Source organism: Camelus bactrianus, chromosome 3, assembly GCF_048773025.1.
Source record: "Camelus bactrianus isolate YW-2024 breed Bactrian camel chromosome 3, ASM4877302v1, whole genome shotgun sequence".
Taxonomy (NCBI): domain Eukaryota; kingdom Metazoa; phylum Chordata; class Mammalia; order Artiodactyla; family Camelidae; genus Camelus; species Camelus bactrianus.
In genome coordinates, this window is record NC_133541.1 from 84,530,837 (window position 1) to 84,546,312 (window position 15,476).

The 15,476-nt window shown below is 36.2% G+C and overlaps 1 long non-coding RNA gene across 8 annotated transcripts in view; it reads left to right on the forward strand.

The window, feature by feature from the left end:
• The window catches only part of LOC123613289 (uncharacterized), a 196,662-nt gene that overhangs the window by 157,190 nt on the left and 23,996 nt on the right, over window positions 1-15,476 (forward strand). For 3 of the 8 annotated variants that reach the window (XR_012505604.1, XR_012505603.1, XR_012505608.1), the window contains 2 exons: window positions 7,870-8,062; window positions 8,919-14,579. This is a non-coding gene — a long non-coding RNA (uncharacterized LOC123613289). Of the gene's footprint in view, window positions 1-7,869; window positions 8,063-8,918; window positions 14,580-15,476 lie in introns of those variants that run through there. The other 5 variants (XR_012505606.1, XR_012505605.1, XR_012505609.1 and 2 more) reach the window with 4 other exon arrangements.

A 15,476-nucleotide genomic window follows, 5' to 3' on the forward strand; every position in this document is an offset into this window, starting at 1 on the left:
CTAGATTTATACCATGAGGTTTGTATAAACATCTCATACCTAAAATAGTCCTTTTTCTGCTGAAAGTATCTTATGTTCAATTACCTGTATGGGTTTCATTCTTTTCCTTTTCCCTTTTGTTTTTGTTGTCTTAAATTATTATCTATTTTATCTTTTTGAGTTTGTTACCAAACTGAGATAGCTATAGCTATTTTTCTGCTTTCTTTTTTCCTTCCTTTAAACTTTATACTCTGATAAACTGTTTAAAAACCTATTCTGATAGAGAGTTACAATTTTATGGTTTTTTTCTATTTATCAACTTCCTCAGAGTTTTCTGTGTTTTTTGCTGTTTTGTTTCTGGTAAAAAAAAAATGCTTTTTTCAACATCTCTTGTAAAGCAGGTCTAGTGTTGATGAATTCCCTCAGCTTTTGTTTGAGAAAATCTTTTTTTTTTTTTTTTCCTTTTACATCTGAATGATAATTTTGTTGCAAACAGTATTCTTGGGTGACAGTTTTTCTCTTTCAGTATTTTGAGAATGTCATTCCATGCCCTTTTGGCCTATAGGGCTTCTGCTGAGAAATCTGCTGATAGCCTAATGAGGGTTCTTTTGTAGGTTACCCTTCTTTGTTCTTGCTGCCTTTAAAATTCTTTTTTTGTTATCAACTTTTGACAATTTTAGTATTTTGTGTCTTGGAAAAGGTCTTTTTGCATTGAGGTAATTAGGTGTTCTCTTAGCTTCATGGTCTTGTAAATGCAGTTTCTTTTTCCAGCCTGGGAAGTTGTCAGCTATTATTTCTTTAAAGAATCACTTCTCCTTATGGGATACCCATTATCCTAACGTTGCCTTCCTAAAAGGTTCAGATAGCTCTTGTAGGATTTCTTCATTTATTAAATATCTTATTTCTCTTTCCTCTTCTACTTGTATCATTTCTAGATTTCTATCTTCAGGCTTACTAATTCTCTGATATGGTCTACTGTATTTCTAATGCTCTCTAATGTATTCTTCTTCTCATTAATTGTGCTCTTCAACTCCAGAATTTGTTTTGTTCTTTTTTAGAGTTTTAATCTCTTTGGTAAAGTATCCCTTTTGTTTGTTAATTTTATTTCTGAGCTCATTAAACTGCTCATCTAAAGTTTCTTTTTCTCACTGAGTTTCTTCATGACACCTATTTTGAATTCTCTAGCAGTTAGACTGCAGTCTTCCATGATTTTATATTTGGTCTTTGGAGAACTGTCTGTGTGTGTGTGTGTGAGAGAGAGAGAGAGAGAGAGATATAGTGTTACTGTGGTTCTTCATGCTGCTTGATAAATTGTTCCTCTGCTGGAGCATTTCAAATTAAATGACAGGCTAAGAGTTAGAGTTCTTTCCTTGATTTTCTGGTAGGTGGCATTATCACACAAGTATTTTGTTTCTCTTACTTGAACTGCCTCTGGTTATATTTGACAGTGAAGCTTTCTAGCCTCCAAACATCTCCTAAGAGGTGTAATTCCATGTATTTTTTCTTTTTCTTCTTCTTTTAAAAATTGAAGTATAGTTGATTTACAATGTTGTCTTTAGTTTCTGATGTACAGCAAAGTGATTCAGAATATATATATTCTTTTTCATATTCTTTTCCATCATAGTTTATCACAAAATATTGAATACAGTTCCCTGTGTTTATAATATAAACTTGTTTATCTATTTTATACATAGTAGTTTGAATCTGCTAATCCCAAACACCTAATTTATACCCACTCCCAAACTTTCCCCTTTGGTAACCATAAGAAAACCATTTGTTTTCTATGTCTGTGGAGTCTGTTTCTTCATTTGTATCATATTTTAGATTCCATGTGTAAGTTATATCGTATATTTGTCTTTCTCTGTCTGATTTATTTCACTTAGTATGATAATCTCCAGGTACATCCATGTTGCTACAAAAGGAATTATTTTTTATGGCTGAGTAATATTCCTTTATATAAATATACCACATCATCTTTATCCATTCATCTGTTGATGGACATTTAGGTTGCTTCCATTTCTTAGCTACTGTAAATATTGCTGCTGTGAACATTGAGATGCATGCATCTTTTCAGATTAGAGTTTTCTCTGGATATATGCCCAGGAGTTTGGATCCTGGATATATTGCTGGATCATAAGGTAACTCTACTTTAAGTTTTTTAAGGAAACACCATACTGTTTTCCATAGTGACTGCATCAGCTTACATTCCCACCAACGGTGTAGGAGGGTTCCTTTTTCTCCTCATCTTCTCCAGTGTTTGGTATTTGTAGACTTTTTAATGACAGCCATTCTGACTGGTGTGTGGTCATAACTCATTGTAGTTTTGATTTACATTGTTCTAATAATGACATTGAGCATCTTTTCATGTGCCTGTTGATCATCTGTATATCTTCTTTGGAGAAATGTCTATTTAGGTCGTCTGCCCATTTTTTGATTAGGTTGGTTTTTTTGTTACTAAGTTATATGAACTATTTGTGTATTTTGGAAATTCAGCCCTTGTCAGTTACATCATTTGCAAATACTTTCTCCCAGCCTGTAGGTTGTCTTTTTGTTTTGTTTATGGTTTCCTTTGCTTTGCAGGAGCTTACATTTGATTAGGTCCTATTTGTCTATTTTTGCTTTTATTTATTTTGGGAGACTGACCTAAGAAAACATTGCTATGATTTGCATTAGAAAATATTTTGCCTATGTTTTCTTCTAGGAATTTTATGGTGTCATGTCTTATATTTAAGTTGTTAAATCATTTTGAGTTTATTTCTGTGTATGGTGTGAGGGAGTGTTCTTACTTCATTAATTTGCATGTGGCTGTCCAGCTTTCCCAACACCACTTGCTGAAGAGACATTTTCACATTGTATATTGTTGCCTCCTTTGCTGAAGATTAATTGACCATAGGTATGTGGATTTATTTCTGGGCTCTCTATTTGATCCATTGATCTATATGTCTTTTTGTGCTAATACCATGCTGTTTTTATTATTGGAGCTCTGTAGTATTGTCTGAAATCTGGGAGGGTTATATCTTCAGCTTTGTTGTTTTTCCTCAGGATTGCTTTAGCAATTCTGTGTCTTTTATGAGTCCATATAAATTTGAGGATTACTTGTTCTAGTTCTGTGAAAAATGTCCTGGGTAACTTGATAGGGATTGCATCAAATCTGTAGATTGCTTTGGGTAGTATGGCCATTTTAACAATATGAATTCTTCCAATCCAAGAGTATGGGATAGCTTTCCATTTCTTTAAATCATCTTCAGTTTCCTTTATCAGTGTTACATAGTTCTCAGCATATAAGCCTTTCACCTACTTTTCTTTGAGTTTCTTACTAAATATTTTATTGTTTGGATGTGATTTTTAAAAGGGTTTTTTTCCTTTGCTTTCCATTTTTGATATTTCATTGTTAGTATAAAGAAATGCAACAGATTTCTTCATGTTAGTCTTTTCTCCTGCTATCTTGCTGAATTTGTTTATCAGTTCTAATCATTTTTGTGTGGAGTCTTTACAGTTTTCTATATATAGTATCATGTCATCTGCATACAATGACAATTTTACTTCTTCCCTTCCAATTCAGGGACCTTTTGTTCCTTTTTCTACTCTGATTGTTGTGGCTAGGACCTTCAATACTATGTTCAATAAAAGTGGAAATCTTTTGTCTTGTGTCTGATATTAAGAAAATACTTTCAGCTTTTCACCATTGAGTATGATGTTAACTGTGGGTTTGTCATATATGGCCTTTATTATGTTGGGGTATGTTCCCTCTATGCGTGCTTTCTGGAGAGTTTTTATCATAAATGGATGCTGAATTTTGTCAAAAGCTTTTTCTGCATCTATTGAATGATTTTTATTCTTCAGTTTGTCAATGTGATGTAACATACTGATTGATTTGTGGATATTGAAAAGTCTTTGCATCCTTGGGATAAATGCCACTTGATTATTCTTTTAATGTGTTGTTAGATTCAGTTTGCTAGTATTTTGTTGAGGACTTTTGCATCTATGTTCTTCAGTAATAGTGGCCTATAATTTTCTTTTTTTGTGATATCTTTGTCTGGTTTTAGTATCAGGGTGATACTGGCTTCACAGAATGATTTCAGAAGTGTTCCTTCTCCTGCAATTTTTTGGAATAGTTTGAGAAAGATGGGTGTTAACTCTTCTCTCAGTGTTTGGTAGAATTCACCTGTGCAGCCATCTGGGTCTGGATTTGTGCTTGTTGGGAGTTTTAAAATTACTGATTCAACTTCATTACTGGAATTTGCCTATTTTTATTTTGTAAATATTCCTTGTTCAGTTTTGTGAGATTGTATATTTCTAAGAATTTCTCCATTGTTTCTTGGTTGTCCATTTTATTGGCATATTATAACTTCTCCTTTTTCATTTCTGATTTTATTAATTTGGACCCTCTCCCTTTTTTTCTTTATGAGTCTGGCTAAAGGTTTATCAATTTTGTTTATCTTTTCAAATCACCAGCTTTTAGTTTCATTGATCTTTTCTATTTTTTGTCTCTATTTTATTTATTTCTGCTCTGATCTTTATGATTTCTTTCCTACGACTAACGGATTTTATTTGTTCTTCTCTACTTCCTTTAGGTTTAAGTTTAGGTTGCTTATTTGACATTTTTCTTGTTTCTTGAGGTAAGCTTACAACTATACACATTTTAGTCTAACAATGTTTGTGGGTCAGAAGTCTGGGCATTTCTTAAGTGGGTCCTCTGTTTAGGGGCTCACAAGGCTATCTAATGTTCAAGGCTGGATGCATTTTCATTTAGAAGCTTTAGATGGTAGTCTGTCTGTAAAAATTGCTTTCAGTGTTGCATTTGTCTAGATAGTAGAAATCTTTGCTTTACTCAATCCACAGATGTTCAAGAGATTAAATAGGGTTGACTGTAAAAACTTTGGTTATACCAGAATTATCATGTTATTGTTTAGTTTAAATAACAAAGATAGAATCACATTCTGGATAGCTTAAATGAAGAATGTATGTGAAGATTTTTTTCTAAGCACAGAATTCATTGACATCAATAAAAATAAATCTGAGTAATGATTTTTATGAAGATAGGTATGTATATCTATTTCAGGATATGACAGGACTTCTCAGTAGATTTTTGTTAATATTTTTGGAATATATATATTTATTCTCTGATTTATCCTGCATTTTATTAGCTGGAAGTTTATCTTTGAGATAGATTTTCTTGAAGCAATTAATAATTTCTCTTATATCAAGGCATTTAAAAGTTGGAAGCTATTTAAGAGTAGAAACATAAACATACATTTTGCTCATTACATGGCATTCTTCTCATTAAGAAATTAATAGTCAAGGGAAAGATAAAAAACTGTGGTATCATCTTGAGAACCAACTGATTTAAAAAGCTGATTAATGTTGCTATTACACAGTCTGTTTAAGTAATATTTTTCAGACTCCATCAAATGTCAAAACAGGGGGATGCTGTTCTTTAATCACCTTGCACACATATAAGCTGCCATAGCAGCAAGAAATGAACTGTCATCTGTTAATGTGACAGAAAAGTGTTATCTCAAAATACATTTTAAAATGTGAACTCTAAGTAGTATATGGTATAGTTTCTCATTCTGTGCCATCAAGCTTTACAAAGTGTGTTGTTTGATGCATTTTCTTGGTATGAGGTCAGTGTTCTAATTGCTGTTGCCTTGGAGAAATCTCCCATTAGTGGTCTGCAGTTTATTTTTATCATTTGTCCAAGGACCTTTAGGTGTGATCATCAAGTATGAATGTCACTGTGTTATGCTAACTTAATCCTCTTGTCTTTTTTATGTCTGTTTCTCCCACCCTACCTTCTTCAAATTCTTGAATTAATTTTTAGCCACAAAATTAGAATATTGAGGTTTGAGATACACAGAGTGGGACATTTGGAGCAAATGAATGAAAGACTTCTGAATTCAAGAACTTGGTATATATACGATATGCATTGCCGTTTTCTCTGAATACAGTCAGCCTGCTGTGTGTGCAGGTTCTGCATCCATGGGTTCAGTCAACTGGTGGATCAAAAATATCTGAGGAAAAGTTTCCAGAAAGTTCTAAAAAACAAAACTTAAAATTTCCATGGTCTAGTAGCTATTTATATATCTTTTACCTTGTGTTAGATACCACAAATAATCTAGAAATGATTTAAAGTATATGGGAGGGTTGCATAGGTTATGTGCAAATGCTATGTCATTTTATATAAGGGACTTGAGCAACAGTGAATTTTGGTATCACTGGGGATCCTGCAGCCAAACACCAAGGATGAGGAGACAGACGAAGGGAAGACTGTCGACATGATCTTGAGGAGTGACCCCATTGTACAGGGTTTGCTAGAGAATTATTAAGCCTAGGGAAAACTGGATGCTGTATTCTATTCCTGTGGTCACTCTTGAACTGTGGTTTCTTCACCTACATTCCATAATTGAAAGGATTTCCTTAAGTCCCTTTAGGATGGAAGCATAGTCAAGGAATTTCTGCATTGATTCCATGGTGCTCTTACAAATTTGCTGTGGTTCTCATGAAACCTACTGAATGGATGAATAATATGTTGCTTTGCCAATTCCATATAACTTTGTAGGTTTCAAGATGCTTCTGGATGGGGAAGGGTATAGCTCAAATGGTAGAGTGCATGCTTAGCGTGTCCTGGGTTCAATCCCCAGTGCCGCCTTAAAAAAATTAAATAAATAAATAAACCTAATTACCATCCCTTCCAAAAAAAGATGCTCTTGGAGGCTTTTTGTCATATGAAGCTGGCAGTCTTCTGAGAGGTTAAAGAAACTGTGGGTTGTATTTGTGGTCATATTTATTCTTTCTCCATCTAGCCTTTATAAGTATTGAATAACTTGACCTATAACTTAGTAACAGTGTTGCACAATTTTCTGTTACCCTTCATAATTTATATTGACCTTTGTGAAGTTGTTTTATATTTCTACTATATTATCATTCATTTGGAAAAATGAAAACCTTCTTATTTTAAAATATTAAAAGAACTAATAAAAAATTTTCATTCATTCTGCATTGGATAACATATAAAATAAGGAACACCATGTTAGGTATAAGGATGATGTAAGAGTTGGTTCCTCACCTCCCAGTTCATAGTCGAAGAGATACATTAAGGAAACGTTTATCTTTGATTTTTATTTATTTTTATTATAAATGGTTCTGCTTTCTTGACAAAAAGACACAGTCCACCATGAAGAATGCAATGTATTTCAGAAACAGATGGTTAGACTGGAAAACATTATAGCATTTGAAGATATTAGACTCAGTAATGTTCTTAAGTGTGAACATGTGACAGAATCTGACCATGTTTTTTTGGCCAGAAGTTTTATAAACATTTGAATTTGGTTATTTTGGGTTGGGGAATGCACTCTCCTGTTTTATGCTTTGCCACTCCCTCTCAGCTCTCAGCTCTCTGTGTACTTCCTGGCTTTTAATTCCTGCTTTGCCCCTTAGCATATGAGGTTGCATTTCCTAGTTTATACTGCATATATCAATGAAGATTACTGAATTACAGAATTTTCTGCTTGAGAGTTATAAATGACATTTTAATTTTAAAGTAAATTAAAGATAAGGAGGATAAATCATATCCTCCAAAGCTAATATTCAATCAAAATGTATAAATATGGCTGTACCAGTGGGTTATGCCATGTTCATTCTGATTAGGCATTTCATTCATTCTGGTGGTTGGGTCTATACTGTACCAGTTGTTACATATTTTGAGTATCAACCCCGATTAACATAATTCCAACATAGTGTGTTTGTGTGTGTATGTGTGTGTGTGATCCATTTCTATCCATTGCAAGCACCCTGCATGCCATGTTTTCTATGAGGCGCATCCTTCAACATCAGTGGGCTCCTTGTTTAACTTTGTTTCCTACACTAACAAATGACTTTTTGTTCAAGGAAGACAAGAGATCAATTAAGGAGAAAGAAGAATGTTAATCCAAGATGGAGTTGGCCCACCCTAATTGAAGAATGGTGAACAAGACTCTGGTCAATGAATTATAACATTTTAAAATTCATTCATCCATTTGATAATTAATTCTGATGGCATCTTAAATAATCATCAGAAGCTTTCCTCGCAAAGTACATGAAGGTAAATGAACCTCTACTTTAAGCTTGACATCTATCTTTGGCTCACTATAGAAGAACACATTATAATGAAGCAACAGACAGGATGCCTGATCACTCAAGTTTGGTGAAGAAGCAAGAAAGATTAATAACACTGCGGTGTAATGAGATAATGTTCAGATATGAAACATTGTGTCCTCTCCCTTTGAAAGAGTTCTTAATTCTGTGGATTTACGAATACTTCATTTTTTTTTCATAATTAGAAAAAAGTGTTAAATTCTCAGTTGAATATGATTTCTGACTTTAGCAAGAGCAGACAGAAGGGGTTAATAAAAATTCTTGTTAATGACAGAACTTGGTTGTTGGAGTTGCCCCTTCACCTGGTTAGGTTTCAAGAATAAATTATGAAAACGAAGGGATTTCTGTCAGAACATGAAGCCAGTCCGTAAATAAGAGTCAGAGGCTGATCCAACAGAGCCTCCAGACATGCCAAAGATAGGAATAGTTTCTGCAATCTCTGAAGTTAGCCCCTATTACTTACAGAGCCTTATGCACCAATAGCAACCCCTTGGGGAATACAGGGCTCTTTAGTGGTCACTTGCCATCTGTTAGACTAAGGGAACTAAATGTACTGCTGACCTCTCTGAGGGGTACTACTAAAAATTAAGTCACAGTCTTGATAAGGAGTTTAGAGGGTGCCCCAGTGAATATTCCAATCATTGAAGCCTCTTTTCTTTAAATCTCCCTAAACTAAGGGATTTAGGCAAATTCAAGCTCACTCAGTTTTCTTAATATTTGAATAAGACCCTTTCCTACTGGAGTATGGATGTTAATATACAGAGTTCAAGGTTGGATTATCTACTTTGCTCTTTCCCCTACAGGAGCGAATCTGGTTTCAAGCAGGGGTCAGTGGTCTGCATCTGGGTGGATGGCAGTGGATGTGATGGTCAGTGATTTCACTGGACTGGACCTGTCTTAGTGGGTCATGGTATTCACCCAAGGGTAAGGGAGTTGTGTTGAGTTTCCAACAAGCTCCAGAACAACAGGATGGGCCCTTTGGTGAGGTTTTGTTCGTCTCATTGATTTTGATCTTCTTTGAGTGCCTTTTTCTTTTCCAGTCACCAAAAGTAGGAGATTTATTTCAATCAGGTCTTTAACTTTTCACTTCTTAGTGAAACAAAATACAGCCCTGCTAGAAACAGACGTATTTTTATTATTAGCAATTGCTAACAAGTGCAAGCTTATGCTTGTTTTCTTAAAGCAGTATATTCAATGCGAAAATCAGCATGGTAACTCAAAACTCCCATCTCTTCTTTTTGTAAGGCAAGATATTCACAAACAAAACATTTCCTATATAAACATACTTGACAACTGGCAACTTCCATTTCCTCTATTCTGAAGGCAAGGTAATCACAGACGGAAGTTTTAAAGAACTTTTGTACACCTTCATTTGAGGTATAAGGATTGCCTTGAGTGCAAGGGACTGATAGCAGATATTAGATCAGCAGAGTAAAGGGAGAGAGAAATGAGTGCCAAAAAAGACCTGGATTTTTTTATTCTTTGAAATTTAAAAAAAATTCCTGACAACTCTGAATCATTCTCTGATCACTTATTTTCCTGTCTAGTTCTTTCCTTGTCACATTAATTATCTTTGCTGCTGCATGTGTCCCTTACCTTTTTAATGTGATGTGATGTCTTAATATTTAACGTGGAGATGTGCTTTTGGAGAGATGGTTCCAAGCTTCAGCTATAAAATCATCATTCATTGTATAGGGAATCATGTGGTTGAACCCCAAGATATCAAATAGAAAATAGACTTATGATTTGAAAAAAAAAAAAACCAGCCTTAGCCAGTGACTTTCATAGAGAACAATGGTGAAAGATTTTTAAAAAAATCTTTATAGAAAAAGGATAGAGAAGTGAAGTACCAGTGAAATGCTCATAAAATGCAAATCTAGGACTTCTAAAACATATTAAAATGTTTGTTCATTTTTTGTAGACCTTGTATGCTTCTGTCTCCTGAGCCAGCAACTGAACCTAAGTTCTGAATGTATTGGAAGGTATTGATCACTATCAAGTTTATTGTTTTATTTTTATAGTAATAGTCATATCAGTTATTGCTATCCCACTAAGGAAGTCTAACTATTTCATAGAAATAAAACACCACATAATAAGATATTAAATCATATGAAGCAAAACTGACTTTTGACTATATCATCACCCTAAGGGCAGTGGATGGTAATTTCTCCTTCTGATTCTATAGGTAGCTAATTTATTATTTTCTCATGTACTTTTATAGGGCCCTCAACCCTTTCAGAGGCCCACCAGTTATTAGTCAGATCATTAAAAATGTAAAAGCTGTTTGATACTCTTGTGTCATCTGCTTAAGTAATTACACAGAAATAAATCACATTTTTCTATCACTTTGCTTGGTAACTTCTGAATTTGTAGCCCCTAATACATTGCAATATGTAGGTTTCTCTTCAGCTAAACCTCCACCATTGTTCCTTCAGACTTCAGCATTCATGTTAGTGACTCACGATCACTCTGATCTCATCAATCTTTTATGTCTTCTTCTCTAATGATCTTGATCTATTCTTTATTCCGCATAGTGAACTTGTCTATAGCTCAGATTCGACTTAACCAAAGATCTGGAACACTGACACTACATCTCTGACCACTCTTATCTTCTCCTACTTCTGTTTTCTTCCTCCTCTTCTTCACATGCATTATGGCATCATTCCCCTCACCTCTCGGAATGTTACCAAGACATTTCCTTCTGTTATTATTTTTTTCTCTTTGTAAATTCTGAATTTAGTGGTCAGATACTTCATAGATGTGCTTGTTAACCATAAAATCACAAATAAATAGTTCCAGTTTAAACTTCTCTCCTGAGCTACAAACACGTATTTCCAACATGTTTCCTGGATTTCTCAAATAGGCTTTCAAATCAGAGATCTTACATACATACCTCTTCTCTACCTTGCATTCTTGACTATACATTGTCATTCAGAATAGAATCATTGCCATCTCCATTTCTCTCATACTTTCTAATTATTTTTTTCTATCACTCAGACTTGTTAATTCTACTTTCTCTGAATGAATCAAGCTTATAGCCTTTTTTCCCTCCTACTGTTAAGTATCTCATAATCTCTCATATGGAAAGTTGCAACAACTTTCCAGAATAGTCTCTTTGTTTCTCTTTTTTCCATACTCCAATACATAATCCCATTCCAATTTTATTCTTTTCCTGTTTAAAATCCTTTATTAGTTCCATATTGATATATATAGAATATTGTCTAAACTTTGTGATATTAAAATCCATTGACTATTAAATCCTATTCTATTTTTCCAGCTGTATGTCTCATTTTTACTACACTCAAAATCTATACTCTAGCCAACCCTAAATACTTTCCACCTCATATAGATATTCTGTGTTTTTTGTTGTCCAATTTTTGATGAATCTTTTTTCTTATTCTGGAATGTCCTTCTCCCATCGTCACCACTTACAAAATATCTGACTTATCCATCAAACTCCATCTTATATTCTACCTCTTTATAAAGTGTTACTCAGTGCTTCTAGGAGAAATAAAATCTCCATTCTTTTCCTTGGAATATTCTTTCTTACCCTTTTTTGAAAATACATATCACATTTTACTGTACTTTCCTTGGGTCCCAGATTTAATTCAATCGAACAGGTATTTGTTGAGCATGTGCTGTATGTCAGGCATTGTGTTGAGGATTTTGAATGTATCAGTGAACAAAACAAAAATTCCTGCCCTTCTGGGAGGGAAGACAGATAATAAGTAATAATACACCATAACTAAGTTAGTTATGTGGTATGTTAGGAGATGATAAGGTATGAGAAAGATAAAAAAATGAAAGCAGGAGTCTGGGCTGGTGCTGGGGCACAGATTAAATGAGAAACAGAATGAATAAGATAGACCTCATTGAGGAGATAATTTGAGCAAAAATCATGAACACAGTGAGTATAAGCCACATGACAATCTGGAGGATGAATTTTTAAGGAAAGGACACAGCTAGTCCAAGACCCTAGTTTTGAGTGTGCCTGGCTTATAACAAAGGGGAGAAAACTAGGACATGAAGTCAGCGAGACAGCAGAGGCTGTAACATGTAAGGCCCTATAGGCCCTCAGGGACAGTGGCTTTTGCTTTGAGGAAAAAAAGGCAACCATTGGAGGATTTGGAGCAGAGGAGTGACATATTATATGACTTACATTTTACAAGGATCATTCTGATGGCTGAGTTGAGAATAGAAAGTAGGAGAGCAAAGGAAAAACAGAAATCCATGCTAGGAATGATACAAAATGGAAGTAGGGTGGTAGCAATGAATGAGTTCAGAAATGGTCAGGTTCTAATTATATTCTGAGGGTAGAGCCAATAGGACTACCATGTATTTGGGATATTGGGTGTGAAAGAAAGGAAGAAATCAACTATGAGTCCAAGAATTTTGACCTGACCAACCAAAGGTATGGAAGAGTCCTCACTTGAGAAAGCTGCACATAGAGCAAGTATGGAGGGTAAGATTAATGGTTCAACTTTGGATATAGTAATTTTGAGATATCTGATAGACAACCAGGTGAAGCTGTTGAGAGGATTATTGAATATCTGAGACTGGAATTCAGGAGAGAGACCTGAGCTGAGCTAGAGATACATATATCTCACATAAACAGTGTAGAGCCATGAAACTCAGTGAAATCACCAAGAGACCTTGTGCCTCTTCTACTTTAAGAGATCTGTGAGAAGAAAGGGAATTATCACAGGAAATGGGGAAGAAGTGATCAGTGATGCTGGAGGAAAACCAATGGAGGATGGCATCTTGGATGCCAAGTGAAACAAGTACATTGAGGGAGTGGAAGTAATTCACTCCATCAAGTGTGGCTGAGAGGTGACATGAGATGAAGACTAAGTGCTAGATTTACTAATATGGATGTCACAGGGAGAATAATGTAGACGTGGCAGTAAGAACCAGGAGAATCTCCAAGTCCAGTACTGTAAAGACTGGGGGAAACAAACAAACAAAAAAAAAAAAACAAAAAAAAAAAAAGAAAGAAAAAAGAAAAAAGAAAAAAAAAAATCCAACACTTGAAATGCTTACAAGGTTACAAGGGAAGGAGTATCCTAAGGGGATAATCAGTCTTTTGTTAGAGTTGGAAAATGAAGTAAATGTTCAGAAATACTAAGATGGCAGATTTTGTTGATGAATGGTGAATTTCAGAGGACACAGTGGAAGAGTTTGTGAAGATTGGGTGGAGGTGGGGGAAGGAATTAAGAGATGTGATTTGTGGAGATTAGAGTTCAGGTAATGGATGATATCCTGGGATTCTGGCTTCTTATGGTAACATTATAAAGAATAAAGGGAATAGTGAGATTAGTCTTGCTGGAATTAATAAAGATTGTGGAAAGGATGTGAGTTTGGGGGACAGGAAGTGTTTAGATTTTGGGGTACTTTCTTGGACCCACTGATGAAGGGTCAAGATGATATACATATTTTTTCTGCTTAAATTTTTTTAAATTGAAGTACAGTCAGTTATAATATATCAATTTCTGGTGTACAGCACAGTGTCACAGTAATGCATATACATACATTAATTCATTTTAATATTTTTTCATTAGAGTTTATTACAAGATATTTATTACAAGTTCCCTTTGCTATACAGAAGAAACTTTTTTTAAAAAAATCTATTTTTATAGGTAGTGGCCAACATTTGTAAATCTCAAACTCCCAAATTTATCCCTTCCTACCCCCTTTCCCTGGTAGCCACAAGATTGTTTACTATGCAAGTCTGTTTCTATTTTGTAGGTGAGTTCATACTGTCCTTTTTAAATTTAATTTTATTTTTTTAGATTCCACATATGAGTTTTATCATATGGTATTTTTCTTTCTCTTTCTGGTTTACTTCACTTAGAATAACAATTTCTAGGTCCATCCATCTTGCTGCAAATGGCATTATTTTATTCTTTTTATGGCTGAGTAGTATTCCATTGTATAAATATACCACCAATATAAATATACCACAATTGCTTTATGCAGTCATCTGTTGATGGACACTTAGGTTACTTCCATGTCTTGGCTATATTGTATATAGTGCTGCTATGAACTTTGGGGTGCATACATCTTCTCTTTTTTTTCATGTTAAAAAAATAAATTTAATGCAGGTGGCTTGTCTCATAAAGAATTTCACAGGCACTCAAGACACCGAGCAGCTTTGTGTCCGCACAACCATGACCCCTCCAGCCACCCCAGCCCCTGTGGACACGTGTCTACCTCATGGGAGGGCGCCTGGGAGGATCTGAATAACATGAATCAATTAACACAAAATAAAGCTTTTAGGAAACAGCATGATTTAGTGCAAAAGATTTTCTGCAGCGCCAAGAAGTGGGTCTACTCTGGTTGGCTCCTGGCAACTCAGACAGACCCACCCCCAGGCTGCCTCCTCCAAGCAGTCCCCTGGACCTCAAGTGTACCATCGTCGGACACAAGCTGGCTACAAATTAAAGAGCATGGTTTATAGCCAAGTATTTTTTTGCGTTCTCTCTCTGATTTAGGTTTCCTTCCAGCTGTCCCAACAGCTCCCCTAGCCATGGGGCTGCCTGGCCAGGACAGGTTGAAGGGACACCTGCCCATGCCCAGGGCATGTGGGGACACAACTTGGGGTGAAGCAGTATCAGCCTGTCACCCCAGTATGGAGCCCTATGTCCCATACATTCCTCTGCTGTCCCAGCACAATCATTCAGAGTGTCTCTCACCTGCTAGCGAGGCCCGAGGCAGCCTGTCCTCCTCTGACAGAGAAGGACAGGGTGAGCGGTCTGGGGGAGATGCTGGCCCCCTGGTGTGTTCTTCTCTCTACAACTGTAAGTCCCCCAGGCCAGGGTTGCTTCCTGGCCCACATCATTTCTGCTTTTCACTCCCTGCTGCTCTAATAGCTTGAGGCAGGAACAGAGGGGCAGTGGAGCCCCTCCCTCAGAGGTGCGGCCCTGGAGCACCCCTGACTCCAAGAGGGGCTTCTCTGCACTTGAGCCTCTTCTGACTCTGCTCCCGACACACACGACTCAGTCCTGGATATTCCCTCACGGGAAGGGACTGAAAGTCGCCCCAAAGCCAGAAGGAAACTGAGGTGCCTCCCCAGAAACCCACACGTGAAGAGATGACAGCATCCGGCTGACATTCTCAACAGACCTGCCCAGGAGGAAGACAGGTGTGCCTTGGACCCTCCCCTGGGCTGGCCCCTGATCTAGGAACCTGCCAAGCAGACCGAGTTGACACTGAAGCCCAGCGTGGGACTTAGGACCCCAGTGCCTCGCAGACAGATGGAGGAGGGTCTGCGGCTTCAGCCCGGACTCGGGTGGCCCAGGGAGGAGTGAACAGCTTTGTGGCAATGCGGTGCATCAGCTGTGGACATTCCCTAAGACTGGGGC